The sequence below is a fragment of the Rutidosis leptorrhynchoides genome, chromosome 4 (assembly GCF_046630445.1).
Source record: "Rutidosis leptorrhynchoides isolate AG116_Rl617_1_P2 chromosome 4, CSIRO_AGI_Rlap_v1, whole genome shotgun sequence".
Lineage (NCBI taxonomy): Eukaryota > Viridiplantae > Streptophyta > Magnoliopsida > Asterales > Asteraceae > Rutidosis > Rutidosis leptorrhynchoides.
The window spans coordinates 239,500,503-239,513,582 of NC_092336.1; positions in this window are offsets into that span (position 1 = coordinate 239,500,503).

Consider the following 13,080-nt stretch of genomic DNA (forward strand, 5'->3'; position numbering starts at 1 on the left):
CGCGACAATAGGCGTAGTTTGATTCTGACCTACATGGTCAAAATATGAAAAATGTTTGGCACGCTATGGACCTCCGATTCACATGTAACTTGTTTTAACATGCTTATATATGAATAAAAACCTCAGAAAAATAGTTCGGGGCCCGACCCGAACGTGTTGACTTTTTCGTTGACTTTGACCGGCCAAAGTTTGACTTTTTGTCAAACTTAACCAAATGATTATGCAATCTTTCTAACTTGTTTCTATACTTATATCTTGCATGAAACTTGGACAATTTGATTCACATGCTACATAATCGAGTCGTAACGAGCCATATGACTAATTGAACATCTTTGACCTATCGCGTTTACCGTTATTGATACGACCTATTTGTTTAGGTCAAGACTAGCATTGTTCTTGCACACGTTTACTTGTTGAAGTACTTTTACATACGTGCACTCAAGGTGAGATCATAGTCCCACTTTTACTCTTTTGAACTTATATTTGGGATGAGAAAACATAAACGTTTCTTTTTACTAAGTGAACACAAGTACAGGAAAACAAACATTCTACATACGAGTTTGAACAAAAATCCTCAATTCGATTATCATTAGTTACACTTGTCGGGTGTAAGCGAGAACTTATGTTATATGGCCATATGGGTTTGACAAACCCTCATTCAAACGGTTCGTTACCGTTTACGAATGGAATATATTTTCGAGAAACAGTGTATGTTCTAACACTATTGTGATGGGGTTCTATGGAAGGAATGTTAAGAATTGATAATTGGGTGCTCGTGAAACAAACTTTTAGAATGTATTACTATTATATCAATGATACAAATCTTGTGGTTCACTTGTACTTACTTACTTAAACCTATGATTTCACCAACGTTTTCGTTGACAGATTTCTATATTTTTCTCAGGTCCTTGAATGTTTTTTGATACATGCTTCCGCTCATTACTTTTAATACTTGCTTGGATGTCGAGTATATACATGCATACATGGAGCATCTTTTGGCTACTTTTAAATCATGTCGCATAGATTTCAATTGTACTTATAACTTTGTAACGTAACTTTTGGATGAACGATTCTTGTAAACTTGGGAACAAATCTTAACTTTTGAAATGAATGCGATATATTTTCGATCAAACATCATTTTAAAGACTTATGACCACGTAATGGGACCTAAGTAGTCGGCGCCGTCAATGACGATTTTGTCGGGTCGCTATAGATGGTATCAGAGCGTTGGTTGTAGGGATTTAGAGTTATTAGTGTCAACCCCTAGTCATAGGGTACATTAGTGAGTCTAGACTACAACCAGCATATAGACTTGAAGTAGGAATTACTTGACTACTTGTGCATTTATACTCGAACATTTCTACTCATATCTACTCTTTGTTCATCTTAATCTCACGTTGTTTAATTTGATTGACACGCCACCTTGACTATATGAAATGATGTCGAATGCACATATGAATTAGGGTAATATAATTTCTGGGATTATATTACGGTGACTCATATGAACGTTCCGACACTATGGCATAAAGAATTTAAGGCGAGTCAAGGAAAATTTTTCTCTCGATCCTTATTCCATATCATGATTAGTATTATTGAAAATACTAATCAACGGTATTCTTGTGTTTTGAAGGAACAATGCCTCCTCGTCGTGTGCCACGCCATGAGACTCCCGAACAAGCTCTACAACGAATGATAGCCACCGCCGTGGATGCAGCCATGGCCGGTCACTCCTCCAACAACAACAATAACAACAACCATAACAACAACAATCAAGGAGCCGGTAACTCAAGCGAGGGGTGCTCCTATAAAGCCTTCATGTGGTGCAAACCTCATACTTTTGATGGGACCGGGGGACCGGTTACTCTAACTCGATGGTTCGAAACAAACGGAGGCCGTCTTTAGCATAAGCGGTTGTCAAGACCAAGATAAAGTCAAATACTCCACTCACACTTTCGCCGGTGTCGCCCTCACATGGTGGAACACCTATGCACAATCGGTGGGTACCGATGAAGCTCATGCCCTCTCTTGGGCCGAATTAAGGGAAAAGGTGATTGTCGAATATTTCCCTCGTGAAGAAACCCGAAGGCTCAAACAAGAGCTAAGAACTTTGAAGGCGGTCGGAAATGATCTCAAGGCTTATAATCAACAATTTTCCGAACTAGCCTTGATGTGCCCAAACCTTGTGAACCCCGAAGCTTTAAGGGTTGAACTTTACATGGATGGTATCCCAAAGACCATCAAACACGGGGTAATGTCATCTATGTAGTGACCCGAACTTTTCCATGTTTATATAAATTAATTAAGATTGATATTTACATGATTAAATGTTTCCAACATGTTAAGCAATCAAACTTGTTAAGACTTGATTAATTGAAATATGTTTCATATAGACAATTGACCACCCAAGTTGACCGGTGATTCACGAATGTTAAAACTTGTAAAAACTATACGATGACATATATATGGTTATATATATAGTTAACATGTTTTTATTATAAGTATGTATCTCATTAGGTATTTTAACAATGAGTTATATACATAAAAATGAGACTATTAATTTAAGAAACTCGAAAACGATATATATAACGATTATCGTTATAACAACGTCTTACTAGGTACATATGAATCATATTAAGATATTGATACACTTGGTTAATTATGTTAAATGATAAGTAAATATATTATTAAGTGTATTAACAATGAAATACATATGTAAAAATAAGGCTACTAACTTAATGATTTCGAAACGAGACATATATGTAACGATTATCGTTGTAACGACATTTAACTGTATATACATCATACTAAGATATATTATATATCATAATATCATGATAATATAATAATTCAACATCTCATTTGTTATAATAAACAATGGGTTAACAACATTCAACAAGATCGTTAACCTAAAGGTTTCAAAACAACATTTACATGTAACGACTAACGATGACTTAACAACTCAGTTAAAATGTATATACATGTAGTGTTTTAATATGTATTCATACACTTTTGAAAGACTTCAAGACACTTATCAAAATACTTCTACTTAACAAAAATGCTTACAATTACATCCTCGTTCAGTTTCATCAACAATTCTACTCGTATGCACCCGTATTCGTACTCGTACAATACACAGCTTTTAGATGTATGTACTATTGGTATATACACTCCAATTATCAGCTCTTAGCAGCCCATGTGAGTCACCTAACACATGTGGGAACCATCATTTGGCAACTAGCATGAAATATCTCATAAAATTACAAAAATATGAGTAATCATTCATGACTTATTTACATGAAAACAAAATTACATATCCTTTATATCTAATCCATACACCAACGACTAAAAACACCTACAAACACTTTAATTCTTCAATTTTCTTCATCTAATTGATCTCTCTCAAGTTCTATCTTCAAGTTCTAAGTGTTCTTCATAAATTCTACAAGTTCTAGTTACATAAAATCAAGAATACTTTCAAGTTTGCTAGCTCACTTCCAATCTTGTAAGGTGATCATCCAACCTCAAGAAATCTTTGTTTCTTATAGTAGGTTATCATTCTAATATAAGGTAATAATCATATTCAAACTTTGGTTCAATTTCTTTAACTATAACAATCTTATTTCAAGCGATGATCTTACTTGAACTTGTTTTCGTGTCATGATTCTGCTTCAAGAACTTCGAGCCATCCAAGGATCCGTTGAAGATAGATCCATTTTTCTCTTTTCCAGTAGGTTTATCCAAGGAACTTAAGGTAGTAATGATGTTCATAACATCATTCGATTCATACATATAAAGCTATCTTATTCGAAGGTTTAAACTTGTAATCACTAGAACATAGTTTAGTTAATTCTAAACTTGTTCGCAAACAAAAGTTAATCCTTCTAACTTGACTTTTAAAATCAACTAAACACATGTTCTATATCTATATGATATGCTAACTTAATGATTTAAAACCTGGAAACACGAAAAACACCGTAAAACCGGATTTACGCCGTCGTAGTAACACCGCGGGCTGTTTTGGGTTAGTTAATTAAAAACTATGATAAACTTTGATTTAAAAGTTGTTATTATGAGAAAATGATTTTTATTATGAACATGAAACTATATCCAAAAATTATGGTTAAACTCAAAGTGGAAGTATGTTTTCTAAAATGGTCATCTAGACGTCGTTCTTTCGACTGAAATGACTACCTTTACAAAAACGACTTGTAACTTATTTTTCCGACTATAAACCTATACTTTTTCTGTTTAGATTCATAAAATAGAGTTCAATATGAAACCATAGCAATTTGATTCACTCAAAACGGATTTAAAATGAAGAAGTTATGGGTAAAACAAGATTGGATAATTTTTCTCATTTTAGCTACGTGAAAATTGGTAACAAATCTATTCCAACCATAACTTAATCAACTTGTATTGTATATTATGTAATCTTGAGATACCATAGACACGTATACAATGTTTCGACCTATCATGTCGACACATCTATATATATTTCGGAACAACCATAGACACTCTATATGTGAATGTTGGAGTTAGCTATACAGGGTTGAGGTTGATTCCAAAATATATATAGTTTGAGTTGTGATCAATACTGAGATACGTATACACTGGGTCGTGGATTGATTCAAGATAATATTTATTGATTTATTTCTGTACATCTAACTGTGGACAACTAGTTGTAGGTTACTAACGAGGACAGCTGACTTAATAAACTTAAAACATCAAAATATATTAAAAGTGTTGTAAATATATTTTGAATATACTTTGATATATATGTATATATTGTTATAGGTTCGTGAATCAACCAGTGGCCAAGTCTTACTTCCCGACGAAGTAAAAATCTGTGAAAGTGAGTTATAGTCCCACTTTTAAAATCTAATATTTTTGGGATGAGAATACATGAAGGTTTTATAAATGATTTACAAAATAGACACAAGTACGTGAAACTACATTCTATGATTGAATTATCGAAATCGAATATGCCCCTTTTTATTAAGTCTGGTAATCTAAGAATTAGGGAATAGACACCCTAATTGACGCGAATCCTAAAGATAGATCTATTGGGCCTAACAAACCCCATCCAAAGTACCGGATGCTTTAGTACTTCGAAATTTATATCATATCCGAAGGGTGTCCCGGAATGATGGGGATATTCTTATATATGCATCTTGTTAATGTCGGTTACCAGGTGTTCACCATATGAATGATTTTTATCTCTATGTATGGGATGTGTATTGAAATATGAAATCTTGTGGTCTATTATTATGATTTGATATATATAGGTTAAACCTATAACTCACCAACATTTTTGTTGACGTTTAAGCATGTTTATTCTCAGGTGATTATTAAGAGCTTCCGCTGTTGCATACTTAAATAAGGACGAGATTTGGAGTCCATGCTTGTATGATATTGTGTAAAAACTGCATTCAAGAAACTTATTTTGTTGTAACATATTTGTATTGTAAACCATTATGTAATGGTCGTGTGTAAACAGGATATTTTAGATTATCATTATTTGATAATCTACGTAAAGCTTTTTAAACCTTTATTGATGAAATAAAGGTTATGGTTTGTTTTAAAATGATGCAGTCTTTGAAAAACGTCTCATATAGAGGTCAAAACCTCGCAACGAAATCAATTAATATGGAACGTTTTTAATCAATAAGAACGGGACATTTCAGTTGGTATCCGAGCGTTGGTCTTAGAGAACCAGAATTTTGCATTAGTGTGTCTTATCGAGTTTGTTTGGATGCATTAGTAAGTCTGGACTTCAACCGTGTTTACTTGAAAAATGATTGCTTAACAAATTTTGTTGGAAACTATATATTTTTAACATGTGAATATTATGTGATATATTAATCTCTTAACGCGTTTGATATTATGTGATAGATGTCTACCTCTAGAACAAGTCCCATTGACTCACCTAATAATAATGAAGAGTCAAATGTAAATTGGAATGATTCGTGGACTGATTCATAAGTTCCCGAAGAGGAACCGGAAGAAGAGTCGGAACCGGAAGAAGAATCGGAACCGGAAGAAGAATCGGAACCGGATGAAGAAGTAGAACCGGTGGGGGAAATAATAAAACGGTTAAGTAAAAGAAAATCCTCAACCAACCGACCAAGGTTAATTATGGTCAATGGTGTTTCCGCCAAGGAAGCAAAATATTGGGAGGATTACCAATTCTCCGATGAATCGGATTCCGACGAGAATTCCGATGATGTTATAGAAATTACCCCAACTGAATTTAAAAAGTCAAAAGAAAATAATAAGGGAAAGGGCATAAAAATAGAGAAATCTAATTCCAACCCCGATGAACTTTATATGTATCGTCAACCCTCGAAGTCCTTAAGTTGTAACAATGACCCGGGAACCTCTAAACCACCAGGTTTTTCTAAACCAATGTGGAAAACGACGGCTCGTATTAGGGGAACATCATATATCCCTAGAAACTTGGCAAAACGAACCAAAACCGAAGAAGAAGAAACAAGCGAGTCGGAATAAGATAGTTGTATTCGTGTGGTGTAATATATGTAATATAGTGTGCTTATGCTTTATGATATATGTAAAAATTGTCAGTATTAATAAGTATTTTTTTTTATGAATCTAACTCTTGTCTATTTTACAGTATTAAAACACAAAATGGATAGACAACCCAATATTTTAAGAGACCTACCCGGAGACATGATTGATGAAATGTTGTCTAGAGTCGGTCAGAATTCTTCGGCACAACTATTTAAAGCGAGATCAGTTTGTAAGACATTCGAAGAACGTTCCAAGAATGTCTTGGTTTATAAGAGACTTTCGTTTGAAAGATGGGGGATATCACATTGGGAAACCCATAAGTTACGATGTGTTTACTTTGACGCATATATTGCGGGGAACCCAAATGCTATTTTACGCAACGGGTTAAGAAATTATTTTGACTCAATATATCCGAATATTGGACTTCGTGATTTAGAAAAAGCGGCTAACATGCAACATAAAGAAGCATGTTATGCTTACGGATTAGTAATGTTCGCTTCTCACCAAAGTGAGAACAAGAACATCGGGCTACAACTATTAAACAAAACGTTTCCACAAGTGACGGAGTCAGTAATTGGGGTAAGAAATGAGGTTTTTATATTGTTACGGGACTGTTGGACATTACGTAACCCTCGTCCCTTTGACGACGTTACAACACGCTGTCTTATCAACGGCCATAACGGTTATGTTCCACAAGACCAAGGATGGGAAGTAGTCCTAGTAAAACCAGAATGCATGACTTGTTTCTGGACGTATGAATTACGTGTCTTTATTGCCTTTGCTGAACGACTTGTGTACTAGCTAGAATTATCTTCACAACTATCTTGTATCAAAGTTATTGTGTGCTATATTTCATGCTTTATGTAAAATAAGCGGTATTGTAAGTTTGTAAAATATTGTATAAAAGTTTGAACGCGAAATATTATTATAATCAGTTTTTCATATAGAATTGTAGTAGTTGAATTGTATATTAGCTACTAAGTATGAACTTAACGGGTAGGTACTACCCGAATTTAAACTTATAAAACGCTAATATGAAGAAAAAGCTTTTATAAATGAGTTCATATTATGCTACGAAATACTATTAACTACTCTTAATATTCTGTATGATTAACTTGTTCCATTTGACTATTTTGAAGGAAATGGCACCGACTACTCGACACACCGTGAATATGAATGAAGAGGAATTCCGTACTTTTCTAGCTTCAAACATAGCCGTAGTACAGGCTGCGCTACATACCAACAATAACCTTGGATCTAGCAGTACAGGAAATCGTGTAGGATGCACCTACAAAGAATTCACTGCCTGCAAACCTTTGGAATTTGATGGAACCGAAGGACCGATCGGATTGAAACGGTGGACCGAGAAGGTCGAATCGGTGTTTGCCATAAGTCAGTATACTGAAGAGGACAAAGTGAAGTACGCTACGTATACCTTCACAGGTTCTGCGTTAACATGGTGGAATACCTATCTAGAGCAAGTGGGACAAGACGATGCGTACGCACTACCGTGGTCAGCATTCAAGCACTTGATGAACGAGAAGTACCGTCCCAGAACCGAGGTCAATAAGCTCAAGACAGAACTTAGAGGGTTACGAACCCAAGGATTTGATATTACCACGTACGAAAGACGATTCACAGAATTGTGCCTATTGTGTCCGGGAGCATTCGAAGATGAGGAAGAGAAGATCGACGCGTTTGTGAAAGGATTACCGGAAAGAATCTAAGAATATATAAGTTCACACGAGCCCGCCTCTATACAAAACTAGTGAACCAGATTGAAGAAAGAATTAAAGAACAGACTGCTAAAGAGGCCAATGTGAAGCAAGTCAAAAGAAAGTGGGAGGAAAACGGTGATAAGAATCACCAATACAACAACAACAACAATTACAACAATAATCGCAACAATTATCCCAACAATCGCAACATCAATCGCAACTACAACAAACGGCCCAATAACAACAACAACAACAACAACAACAACAACAACAACAACAACAACAACAACAACAACAGCAACTACAACAATCATCCCAACAACAATAATAACCACAACAACAACAACAATCAGAAGCAGCTATGCCAAAGGTGTGAAAAGTATCACTCGGGGTTCTGCACCAAATTTTGCAACAAGTGTAAAAGAAATGGTCATAGTGCGGCGAAGTGTGAGGTCTACAGACCAGGGGTTAATAGAACGAAAGGAACAAATGGTGTCGGAACGAGTAATGGCGGAGCAAGTAGTGTCGGAGCAAGTTATGCCAATGTAGTTTGTTATAAATGTGGAAAACCGGGCCACATTATTAAAAATTGCCCGAACCAGGAGAACACGAATGGACAAGGCCGCGGAAGAGTTTTCAATATTAATGCGGCAGAGGCACAGGAAGACCCGGAGCTTGTTACGGGTACGTTTCTTATTGACAATAAATCTGCTTACGTTTTATTTGATTCGGGTGCGGATAGAAGCTATATGAGTAGAGATTTTTGTGCTAAATTAAGTTGTCCATTGACGCCTTTGGATAGTAAATTTTTACTCGAATTAGCAAATGGTAAATTAATTTCAGCAGATAATATATGTCGGAATCGAGAAATTAAACTGGTTAGCAAAACATTTAAGATTGATTTGATACCAGTAGAGTTAGGGAGTTTTGATGTGATAATCGGTATGGACTGGTTGAAAGAAGTGAAAGCAGAGATCGTTTGTTACAAAAATGCAATTCGCATTATACGAGAAAAAGGAAAACCCTTAATGGTGTACGGAGAAAAGGGCAACACGAAGCTACATCTTATTAGTAATTTGAAGGCACAAAAACTAATAAGAAAAGGTTGCTATGCTGTTCTAGCACACGTCGAGAAAGTACAAACTGAAGAAAAGAGCATCAATGATATTTCCATTGCAAAAGAATTTCCCGATGTATTTCCGAAAGAATTACCGGGATTACCCCCACATCGATCCGTTGAATTTCAAATAGATCTTGTACCAGGAGCTGCACCAATAGCTCGTGCTCCTTACAGACTCGCACCAAGCGAGATGAAAGAACTGCAAAGCCAATTACAAGAACTTTTAGAGCGTGGTTTCATTCGACCAAGCACATCACCGTAGGGAGCTCCTATTTTGTTTGTCAAGAAGAAAGATGGTACATTCAGGTTGTGTATTGACTACCGAGAGTTGAACAAACTTACCATCAAGAACCGCTACCCACTACCGAGAATCGACGACTTATTTGATCAACTACAAGGCTCGTCTGTTTATTCAAAGATTGACTTACGTTCCGGGTATCATCAAATGCGGGTGAAAGAAGATGATATTCCAAAGACTGCTTTCAGAACACGTTACGGTCATTACGAGTTTATGGTCATGCCGTTTGGTTTAACTAATGCACCAGCCGTGTTCATGGACCTTATGAACCGAGTGTGTGGACCATACCTTGACAAGTTTGTCATTGTTTTCATTGATGACATACTTATTTACTCAAAGAATGACCAAGAACACGGTGAACATTTGAGAAAGGTGTTAGAAGTATTGAGGAAGGAAGAATTGTACGCTAAGTTTTCAAAGTGTGCATTTTGGTTGGAAGAAGTTCAATTCCTCGGTCACATAGTGAACAAAGAAGGTATTAAGGTGGATCCGGCAAAGATAGAAACTGTTGAAAAGTGGGAAACCCCGAAAACTCCGAAACACATACGCCAGTTTTTAGGACTAGCTGGTTACTACAGAAGGTTCATCCAAGACTTTTCCAGAATAGCAAAACCCTTGACTGCATTAACGCATAAAGGGAAGAAATTTGAATGGAAGGATGAACAAGAGAAAGCGTTTCAGTTATTGAAGAAAAAGCTAACTACGGCACCTATATTGTCATTGCCTGAAGGGAATGATGATTTTGTGATTTATTGTGACGCATCAAAGCAAGGTCTCGGTTGTGTATTAATGCAACGAACGAAGGTGATTGCTTATGCCTCTAGACAATTGAAGATTCACGAGCAAAATTATACGACGCATGATTTGGAATTAGGCGCGGTTGTTTTTGCATTAAAGACTTGGAGGCACTACTTATATGGGGTCAAAAGTATTATATATACCGACCACAAAAGTCTTCAACACATATTTAATCAGAAACAACTAAATATGAGGCAGCGTAGGTGGATTGAATTATTGAATGATTACGACTTTGAGATTCGTTACCACCCGGGGAAGGCAAATGTGGTAGCCGATGCCTTGAGCAGGAAGGACAGAGAACCCATTCGAGTAAAATCTATGAATATAATGATTCATAATAACCTTACTACTCAAATAAAGGAGGCGCAACAAGGAGTTTTAAAAGAGGGAAATTTAAAGGATGAAATACCCAAAGGATCGGAGAAGCATCTTAATATTCGGGAAGACGGAACCCGGTATAGGGATGAAAGGATTTGGGTACCAAAATTTGGAGATATGAGAGAAATGGTACTTAGAGAAGCTCATAAAACCAGATACTCAATGCATCCTGGAACGGGGAAGATGTACAAGGATCTCAAGAAACATTTTTGGTGGCTGGGTATGAAAGCCGATGTTGCTAAATACGTAGGAGAATGTTTGACGTGTTCTAAGGTCAAAGCTGAGCATCAAAAACCATCATGTCTACTTCAACAACCCGAAATCTCGGAATGGAAATGGGAAAACATTACCATGGATTTCATCACTAAATTGCCAAGGACTGCAAGTGGTTTTGATACTATTTGGGTAATAGTTGATCGTCTCACCAAATCAGCACACTTCCTGCCAATAAGAGAAGATGACAAGATGGAGAAGTTAGCACGACTGTATTTGAAGGAAGTCATCTCCAGACATGGAATACCAATCTCTATTATCTCTGATAGGGATGGCAGATTTATTTCAAGATTCTGGCAGACATTACAGCAAGCATTAGGAACTCGTCTAGACATGAGTACTGCCTATCATCCACAAACTGATGGGCAGAGCGAAAGGACAATACAAACGCTTGAAGACATGCTACGAGCATGTGTTATTGATTTCGGAAACAGTTGGGATCGACATCTACCGTTAGCAGAATTTTCCTACAACAACAGCTACCATTCAAGCATTGAGATGGCTCCGTTTAAAGCACTTTATGGTAGAAAGTGCAGGTCTCCGATTTGTTGGAGTGAAGTGGGGGATAGACAGATTACGGGTCCGGAGATTATACAAGAAACTACCGAGAAGATCATCCAAATTCAACAACGGTTGAAAACCGCCCAAAGTCGACAAAAGAGCTACGCTGACATTAAAAGAAAAGATATAGAATTTGAAATTGGAGAGATGGTCATGCTTAAAGTTGCACCTTGAAAGGCGTTGTTCGATTTGGTAAACGAGGGAAATTAAATCCAAGGTATATTGGACCATTCAAGATTATTGATCGTGTCGGACCAGTAGCTTACCGACTTGAGTTACCTCAACAACTCGTGGCTGTACATAACACTTTCCACGTCTCGAATTTGAAGAAATGTTTTGCTAAAGAATATCTCACTATTCCGTTAGATGAAATCCAAATCAACGAAAAACTTCAATTCATCGAAGAACCCGTCCAAATAATGGATCGTGAGGTTAAAAGACTTAAGCAAAACAAGATACCAATTGTTAAGGTTCGATGGAATGCTCGTAGAGGACCCGAGTTCACCTGGGAGCGTGAAGATCAGATGAAGAAGAAATACCCGCATCTATTTCCAGAAGATTCGTCAACACCTTCAACAGCTTAAAATTTCGGGACGAAATTTATTTAACGGGTAGGTACTGTAGTGACCCGAACTTTTCCATGTTTATATAAATTAATTAAGATTGATATTTACATGATTAAATGTTTCCAACATGTTAAGCAATCAAACTTGTTAAGACTTGATTAATTGAAATATGTTTCATATAGACAATTGACCACCCAAGTTGACCGGTGATTCACGAACGTTAAAACTTGTAAAAGCTATACGATGACATATATATGGTTATATATATAGTTAACATGTTTTTATTATAAGTATGTATCTCATTAGGTATTTTAACAATGAGTTATATACATAAAAATGAGACTATTAATTTAAGAAACTCGAAAACGATATATATAACGATTATCGTTATAACAACGTCTTACTAGGTACATATGAATCATATTAAGATATTGATACACTTGGTTAATTATGTTAAATGATAATTAAATATATTATTAAGTGTATTAACAATGAAATACATATGTAAAAATAAGGCTACTAACTTAATGATTTCGAAACGAGACATATATGTAACGATTATCGTTGTAACGACATTTAACTGTATATACATCATACTAAGATATATTATATATCATAATATCATGATAATATAATAATTTAACATCTCATTTGTTATAATAAACAATGGGTTAACAACATTCAACAAGATCGTTAACCTAAAGGTTTCAAAACAACATTTACATGTAACGACTAACGATGACTTAACGACTCAGTTAAAATGTATATACATGTAGTGTTTTAATATGTATTCATACACTTTTGAAAGACTTCAAGACACTTATCAAAATACTTCTACTT